Below are 9,123 nucleotides of genomic sequence, written 5' to 3'. Positions count from 1 at the left end.
CCCTGAACCTTGTTTCCTAACTTTCAGACTTTGGACCTAACTCATGTGGATCAACCCTCGGGCTTTGAAGTTTGGACGTGCCATACTGGCCTGGTAGGTTAGGGGTTCAGGACACAGACTAGGATCAGTGAAATGTGCTCAGTCTTACCCAGGTGAACAGTTCATTAACTGGACAAAGAAATGTAGGGTGCTCCAGAGTTTGCATATTCAGAGATTATGCATCCTAGGTGCATGTACCTTGGGTCTCAAACTTAATCCGTTCCAGAAGTCCGTTCCAAAACCAAAGCATTCCAAAACCAAGGCACACATTCCCATAGAAAGTAATGCAAAATGGATTAATCCAGACTTTTAAAAACAACCCCTAAAACAGCAATGTAATATGAATTTTACTATCTAACAAGACCATTGACCCATAAAATGAAAGCATTGATCAATGTCCTGTGCTATAAAAAAAATAAGACAGTATTGTAGATGATAAAAATTAAAAATAATTCTTATTCTTACCTGCACTGATGACAGTCATTGTGTGGATGGGGGGGGGGGGGCCTTTTATCCATTTCTGCAGTCACACAATCAATCAATGAGTAGCTGAACTGGGTTCCACACAGTCACAAAAACAAATTAACCAAAAAAGTCTCAGAAACAAAAACGCAAAATAAATAGCAAAAACAAAAGTGCCAAACTTAATCTGTTCCGGAAGTCCGTTTGACTTCTGAAATATTCAAAAACCAAGGTGCAGTTTCCGATTGGTGCAGGCACCCCGGAAACAATAGCCGACAAATGCATTGGGAGTTCAGCTTCTGAAAAACGTTCAAAAACTGGAACACTTACTTTTGGGTTTTCGGCGTTTGAGTACCAAGGTACCACTGTACTTAGGTGTACACATTTTTAAAAAAGCAATTGGCAATAAGTTTGTTAATACAAAATGAAGAGGTTTCAGACTTTTGGTGGCTGCCAATGGGTTTCCATATTCCCAGGACCATTCAGCTACCATTTACAAAAAGCCATTCATGAGGCTTTGAAGCCCTAGAGGAATCTCCCAGAGCAAAATGTCCTAATGGTGATGGCTTCTTTGCAAAGTGCATCTGATCTTCATATGAAGTCTTGAAATACTCAAGAGTAGCCAGAAATGATTCAGATGAAAGCTATCCCAAGGGCTGTAATTTATTCATAAGGACTAGGCTGCTTGCACTGGCCTTGTGTTAATTTCTTTTTCGGGGGTTGCAGAAACTTCTCCATCTGGAAACTGTTCTGTTAGGCTGAGGATGAATGCACATGATTGCTTTCCAGCATCCTAATCTCATCGTAACAAGCACACTGGGAGATATGCATATCCAGTTCTTTAAAGAGGTGTTCAAACAAAGGCAATTATGAAAGGGGTGGGTTGTGTTTCTTTTTTTTTAATGCTATGTTTGACACACTGAGTGTAATAGCCTTATGCCATCGAGAATGACAAAAGACATTTTGTAAAACACGTTCACTGGTTATTTCCACTTATGCTGAATTTAATTAGCATGTAAAAGATTGTTTCTTAGCTGCTTATCTGTAAAAACAACCACCACCTAATGTGCATTCCCTCTTGGTGCCTATAACTTTTAAGAAAGGCTGTTTTTTAAACAGGGGCTGTACTTTAAACCAAGCAAATACAGTACTAAAGGACAAGTAACATTGGCTCTCTCCACCAATCCATTCACAGATAGGCTAAAGCACAAGTAAAATAGAGTTTGACTTTGACTCTGTCCTGCTAGCAGTGGCATAGCAAGGGGGCAGCTGGGGGGCATTGCCCCAGGTGCATTTTTTTTGAGGGGGTGCAACCAGGTGCCAGGAGCAAAGGGGGTGGCAGCAGTGGCTTCTTCTCCTTAGGGCCACCCCTGGGCAAGCCACCAGCTGGTTGCAGCTCCACTCAAACAACAGGCCTGACCCAAGGGTGGAAGTGTCAAAGAGGTTGCAGCAGCTTCACTCATGGGTCAAGCCTAAACCAGGGGAGGAAGCATTGGAGAGGTGCCAGCGGCGGCGGCCCTCTCTGATGCTGGGATCCGGCACACAAGGGAGCAGTGGGCTCCATTGTGTAAGTGCACTGCCCCATTTATTTGTATATACAGATACAAACTGGGACGTGGGTGGCGCTGTGGGTTAAACCACAGAGCCTAGGACTTGCCAATTGGAAGGTCAGCACTTCGAATCCCTGCCTCCCATTGTTCGGTCCCAGCTCCTGCCAACCTAGCAGTTCGAAAGCACAAAGTGCAAGTAGATAAATAGGTACCAGCAGGAAGGTAAACGGTTTGCCAGAAGCAGCTTGGTCATGCTGGCCACATGACCCGGAAGCTGTCTGCGGACAAACGCCGGCTCCCTTGGCCAATAAAGAGAAATGAGCGCCACAACCCCAGAGTCGGTCAGGACTGGACCTACTGGTCAGGGCTCCCTTTACCTTTTTACAGATACAAATTATCTCTAGCAATAATAATAATAATAATAATAATAATAATAATAATAATAATAGTTTTATTATGTATATGCCGCCCAACCACTCTGGGTGGCTCCCAACAGAGTATTAAGAACACAATAAAACATCAAACTAAGGCATAGTTCAGACTATGTGGTTCAACTACAGTTGGACATGCCCCAAAAGTCATGGCTCTGGGAATAACAAGGCCTGATACCAAGAACAGGTTTCACATGTTGTACCCTGAAGAGTTTGGAAAGCAGGAGAAGCCATCTCTGCCCCTTTTCTCATGAACACAGCTAGCAAATTGTGAGCTACAGGATAAATCAAGAGGAACAAGGGAGGTAACATAGGATGGCGAGAGGTTGCAGCATGCTGCAAATTAGAAGAGTGCATTTTTAATGCAAATCTGTGTTCTCTTTGATTCTTTCTTTTTTGGTAAGGTGTAGGGTTACCCTATTTCAAAAAGTAAAAAGCAGGACACCCCAAAAGTGATTGAGCTTTGTTTGGGAAGAACCCAAAATTGGTGAGTTCTTTTAAGGAATACTCCAAATATGCCATAAAAACGTGATTTTTATTATTATTATTGACTTGCCTAAGATCCAGAACAAAGCGTCACCTTTTGAAAATTCCCCCCGGATGTCAATTCTGCCTTTGGAATCACAGTAATGTATGGACATGTGGCAGTCTATGAGTGGCTACTTTACTATTATCCCTTGCCAAAGATGCTTAATGGACATCTGGGCCTATAACTTGGCAGCTGAGGGGCATATATGAGAGGTTTCCAAAGGTACAGAAGATACTATCCCCGGAATCTAACAGCGGCGGCTCAGCCAAATGATCTAGACCATCGTAGCTCCACAATGGCTTTGGCTAAACTGCGGGCACAGTTCAGACCCGCTCTTGAGCAAAGGCTCAACCCCAGCAAATGTCCTCTGCAGCTTGCTCACTCCTTCTGGCTTCAGTGCCCAAGTGAACTGAGGGAGTGCATGTAGAACCCTGCACAGTGCCTGCCTGTTTGCCTGTGTCCACCCCTGCAATTATTGCATGAACAAAGCTGAACTGGCCTTTCACAGGTACTGGGGGAAAGAGGAATAAAGGAGATGGGTCCAGGGGCGTCTTACCCATAGAGGCTAGTGGCGCAGGGTGCCAGGGCACCAGGTTCTGGAGGGCACCAGGGCAGAAGTGGAGGCTGGACGCGCCACCTCCCGGCATCAGCTTGCCACCCTCGCCTACCTCTGCCATGCCGCGCAGAAGCAGCGCCTCACCCGGAGCTTCCGCCTACCGTGGCCACTATGGAACGAAGCGGCCAGCTGAGCCGGGAGTCACCACGTCCAGCCTCTGCCTCTTCCCCACCGGAGGAGCTGCCCTCCAGCCACTGCCCTCCTCCTCCAGCCCCACACCATGGTGCCGTATATGCTTAAGATGGCCCTGCATGGGTGCCATCTCTGCCTTTATTTTTGTAAATAACTCAGGTAAAGACAAGCCCAAAGAGCAATCAACATTTCAGCCACTGCCCCACTGCTGGATTCTTCCTGTCCCTTTTGTGATATTTGCAGTGGATTTGCTTGATATATGAGAGGTTACAGATAGAGTGTTATGTTGAAAATTGCCAGCTGTCAAGCCCTGGTGCCTAAGATCCTGGCCAGGAGTGCTTCTCACACCTCCTGTCTGCCTCCCAAAAAACTCCAGCTGCATTGTGTGCTGTTTGTGCGTCGAGGTCCCCAAGACACCCCCCCCAAGAAAAACACAATTGACACTTAATTTTTGTTTAAGGTTTTTGGCATAATTTTGGCCACAACTTTATTCAAATTACAGCAATGTGAGTGGTTGCTTAGGCATTGGTAGCACTAACTGACCCCACACGGGGACAGCTCTGACATTCACACCCCCCGCGAAGTCAGGAAGGGTAAGTCACCTGGGGAGAGAGACAGGACTGGGAACCATGCCTCACCTCTCCCCAGAATGCTCCCAGGGGCTTGCGTGGCCCTAGCCCCTTGCCAGGGGGTTTCGGACAAAAGCATGGGGAGCCCCTGGGTTCCTTTAATGGAAAACCCTTGAAGCAGCAGCAGCAGCATTTTGGAGGGGCAGGCACAGCCGAATCCATACCCCTCCACCAACCAATTCCAAGACCAATGCCTAACCGCAAACCTTATGAGTTGTGACGATTTGCTACGCAGTAGGCAAAAACCAAGTGGCACACGCTAATCAGCCAAATGGACAAAATTCCTACCGGGCCCCTGCCCCAAAGCAGACGACCCCATGACAGGCATAGCAAGGTCAAGCAAACAGCCTAAAATTAGGGAAGGGAGGGCAGTTGATCCGAAGCATGCAGTGAAAAGAGGAAGTTCCTCACTGCAAGCATTGTATTTAACAAATAGGGCTGTCAATCAACAAATGGCAACATCTAGATTTCCCCAGTAACAGCCCGCCCCTGCTTAAAGGATGGCCAGACCATTTGCCTAGTAACAGGTGTCTTGTCAGCTCCGCCCACAACCTGTGCTCTCCATGAGGGAGAACACACTATTCAAACACCCTTCTCCTCTCAATGCCTGGTCCTAACTTTTAAAAATCAAAGGGGGCCCAGTGTCATTTGCAGCGGTTTGCTCGACCAAGTAATGCATTCATATCCCAATTTCAATGTGCTACTTCATGTAACCATAAGTGAATTTTTGGCTGTAGGTTGAATGATGGAGCAGATTATGTTTCTTATGATAAACACTTGCACATTACATGCATATAAAGGCATAATAAAATGATTACACATGAAGATCAGGCACATCTTTTTGATGCATAATCTACACTGTGACACATATCCATTTACGCCACACAAGATTGCATGAAGCAGGATGCTGCTTTTTATGAGAATAAACTGTGTGGCATTTCACACATTAAAATGAAGGCTATTAATTTAGCAAAATAAACATGGGAGTATTGGTCTGAGGGATTTTTAATCATGTAAGTTATTCATCAGTGCCTTCAGCTGAAATACTGGGAGAACATCCAATATTCTGAATATTCAGAATTTGTACAGATTACGGAAGATTGGGAACATTTTTGAAGGAATCATGTGTCCATCAGTGACTGGTTTGATTTTATGGGCCTATCTATCTAGTGTTAGGATTGTTACATAACTACATTACAATGTGCCAGTCCCATTAAAGAAAAGTTAGTCTGAAGAAGCACTTTTGTCTTTGGCTGAATGCCACCTACCTAGCCTGGCAGTGTTCCTATAAATATTGGCAGGGCTCTCCCTTTGTCATTCTTCAGATCCCCTTGTCAAATGCTTCTCTGAGGTTTCTAAGAAGTTGGAGGAAAAGGAAGCAGCAGGAGCGCTGAAACTACCATTTATTATGCTGACAAGTCCCGGCTCATTGCTTCTTTTGTTCCCCGTGTCTCTCCATTGTTTTGTTGCCAGTCACCATGCATATGAATCACCAGAGCTTTGGATCCAAACGTGTGTGTTTTTTGTGTGTGTTTTAAAGTATGTTCCTAGCACACTGTACAATAGGCTTCTGCCTCAGGACTAAGGTTTCAAACTGCAGCCCAAAGAACAGCAGACATGAGAGGATAATTGCCTGTATTCCCCAGCCCTTCCCCACTGCTCCATTAAAATGTGGACCCCTTCCTCTCCACAAAAGTAAAACAGAAAATGAGATGGGGGAGACCTGATCCCAGTACAGTTTGGCCCCATATTCCAGGAAATCATGGTTCATTTGAGGGGAGTTTTGGAACTGAAAACTAGTAGGACAGGTCCTGGATTGGAACGTATTTCTCCAGGCCCATATATCTGGCTCCCCGGACTCTCCTCAGGCCTCAAGAAGGTCACAGCCTTCACAGACCCTGCTAAGCCCCCTCTTCAAGTGCTTCTGCCTGGTCTAAATGTGATGATATCTCTTGTTTGCATGGATGGGAGGAGTTTGCATGGGTGCATGTGGATGTAGAAAGCATAGATTTATCCATACAGCTGCTGAGACCGTATAACACCGGTCCTGAAAGATCTACATTGGCTCCCCGTGTGTTTCTGAGCACAATTCAAAGTGTTGGTGCTGACCTTTAGAGCCTTAAATGGCCTCGGCCCAGTATACCTGAAGGAGCGTCTCTACCTTCATCATTCAGCCCGGACACTGAGGTCCAGCTCCGAGGGTCTTTTGGCAGTTCCCTCACTGCGAGAATTGAGGTTACAGGGAGCCAGGGAGAGGGCCTTCTTGGTAGTGGCACCTGCCCTGTGGAATGCCCTCCAATTAGATGTCAAGGAAATAAACAACTATCTGACTTTTAGAAGACATCTGAAGGCAACCCTGTTTAGGGAAGTTTTTAATGTTTGATGTTTTACTATCCTGTTGAGAGCCACCCAGAGTGGCTGGGGAGGCCTGGCCAGATGGGTGGGGTAAGAAGAAGAAGAAGAAGAAGAAGAAGAAGAAGAAGAAGAAGAAGAAGAAGAAGAAGAAGAAGAAGCTGGAATGTCATCTACTATCCCTCACCTGTCCCATCACCTTTTTTTCTTCTGGTCCCATGCACCAACTGGAATGTGGCACCTAGAATGTAGCTCACAAGGGAATTTTTATCTCTTTTTTGAACATATAATATACTGCCCTATACCCACAGGTGTCAGGGTGGTTCACAGAATAAATCTTGTTATATAAGCTTCCTCAGTGAGTAGATCAGTAATGGTGGAGAACTTTCTTGCACTGTGGGTAGCCAGGCTGTGGATGGGGAGATAAGTCCACTGCTTGGCAAAGTCATGGCAGTGACCGGACTACTCTGTTAGAAGGGGCTGTTGTCTCTGGATATTTGCAACCTCAGTTCCTTAGTTTGCCTCTATGACTGAACCAGCCCTGGACGGCTGAGATGAACCTTCCCTTGGAAGAATGGGTTGTGCCATTCTTGAGCTAGTCCAAAATGGCTATGGCTGGGGAAGCTCTCTATATCAGGATGAGGTTACAGGCGTTTGCAGCAATAGTCAAATCTGGAATGAGTATAATCCAAGGATGGGCAAATCTATGGATTTTGTGTTTTCTTTGTTTCTCATTCCCCCCATTTCAGTTCTTCAGGTCTTCATATTTCCACATGAGTTTGAATTTTTAAAAAGTCTGCATGAAAGCTCATCAGCATGTTATTGCAAACTTCTCCTAATATGCACATTTTTGTATGGAAAATGGCCTAATATACATATTTTTTCAAAGCATTTTCTCCTAACATGATGCATTTTTTGCATATTCCTTTCACTAACATGTATCTTTTTTGCAGACTTTACCCTGTCAATCAACTTTGAGATACCCTCTTGGGACTATAAGATAGAACTTGAGTATTCTAACTAAATAGTCTTCAGAACTCCTAAACTGGAAGATTGTGAGTATTAGATTCCGTACTTTATGGTTGCCAAGTTCCCCACAACTTCCTCTGTTTTACACACCTGAAAAAGAAAGAAAGAAATACGTCTTTTCTTTTCTCTTGAAAGGTTGTTACACTAGGGTTGCTTAAAGGAGTTTGTGTGGTAAGACTGCACATAATAATACTAAGTGAGTTCCTGTTACTCCATATGACATATGTACAGGTAATGGGGTTTGAAGTGCTGACAGCCAAAAAGGATGGCTGCCTTTCTGAAAAGAACATTTGGAGAGGTTTAAGAATTACTCTAAATGAATAAATGGCATGTGCTCACTTTGTTCCACTTTGGGTTTAGCTGCTCTCTCTAATTGACAAACAGATTTCTAGGCCCATGTTAATGCTTCAAACAAATTCTGTGGCAGGGCTGAAAATGCTGTGCTATAAAAAAGGCACTTCACTTGCATCTGTAGCATCTTGGGGCTCTTTATAACCTCATGCTTAGAATAGATTAAAACAACGACAACCCAACTACAGTCCTTACTTGTAAAGTGCAACTGTTTCAGTGTGGAAAAGCTGAAAGTCTCGCTGAGCAACCTCTTCCCCAAGCCTGCAACAGTAAGTGTTCCCTTTAAGGTATCAGGTTGCTGTCAATGTTTGACCTATCAACCCACAAAGCTCTGGCCTCCATCTTCTAGCATTTTGTTATCTGGATCCATGGCAAAACATGAAGAACTCACAAGAGCATAAGAACAGATCTGCTGAATCAGTCCAAAGGCCCACCTAGTCCAACTCCCTGTTTCCAGTGGCCAATCACAGAAGATTGTCAAGCAGAAGAGTGATGTCACAATCTCTTCCCAGGGAACTCTGAGAATTGTAGTTTGTGAGGGGATTAGGCATTTACAAACAACACTCTTCACTTTTAACAAACAACAGCCCTCATAAACCTTTGGGGAAGTCATGACTGCACAAAATGGTATCATAGTTTTCACCAAGTAGGGGCCTTTCCTGCTCATACTATGTTTTGTTTGGCTGAATTGGATTAAGATAGGTTAATTGGTTTTCTTTGCATAGCCCCACGTTTTCCTTAAAGCAGTGTCTCGATACTTACTTGGGGTAGGTGTGGCAGCAAATCTAAATTTCCAGTATACACTTGAATCCATTCCACAAAATATTGTCCAGACTGGAGTCAACCAAACTCTTGTCCACGGCTATGATCTTGAATTCATTCTGATTTTGCTCCCCCTTCTGTGAGAGATCCTAATCACAGATCTCTTGCATCATATCAAGTTGTGTCAAATGTACAAGTGATGTGCAACAACAGCGGTTCAGATCTGTATCACTTTCTATAC

At 44.5% G+C, this 9,123-nt stretch overlaps 1 long non-coding RNA gene across 1 annotated transcript; it reads right to left on the bottom strand.

The window, feature by feature from the left end:
* Positions 1 to 7,543: 7,543 nt before the first annotated feature.
* On the bottom strand, positions 7,544 to 8,496 carry LOC310849025. Its single transcript, XR_014566742.1, has 2 exons — positions 8,316 to 8,496; positions 7,544 to 7,859 (listed from the first exon to the last, which is right to left on the bottom strand). It is a non-coding gene; the product is annotated as an uncharacterized lncRNA (long non-coding RNA).
* Between the last annotated feature and the right edge of the window lie 627 nt (positions 8,497 to 9,123).

Source organism: Podarcis gaigeae (genome assembly GCF_964106915.1).
Source record: "Podarcis gaigeae genome assembly, chromosome: 7".
NCBI classification, from domain to species: Eukaryota; Metazoa; Chordata; class Lepidosauria; order Squamata; family Lacertidae; genus Podarcis; species Podarcis gaigeae.
Note: the sequence above shows the minus strand (reverse complement) of the source record. Positions and strands in the feature narration are given on the sequence as shown.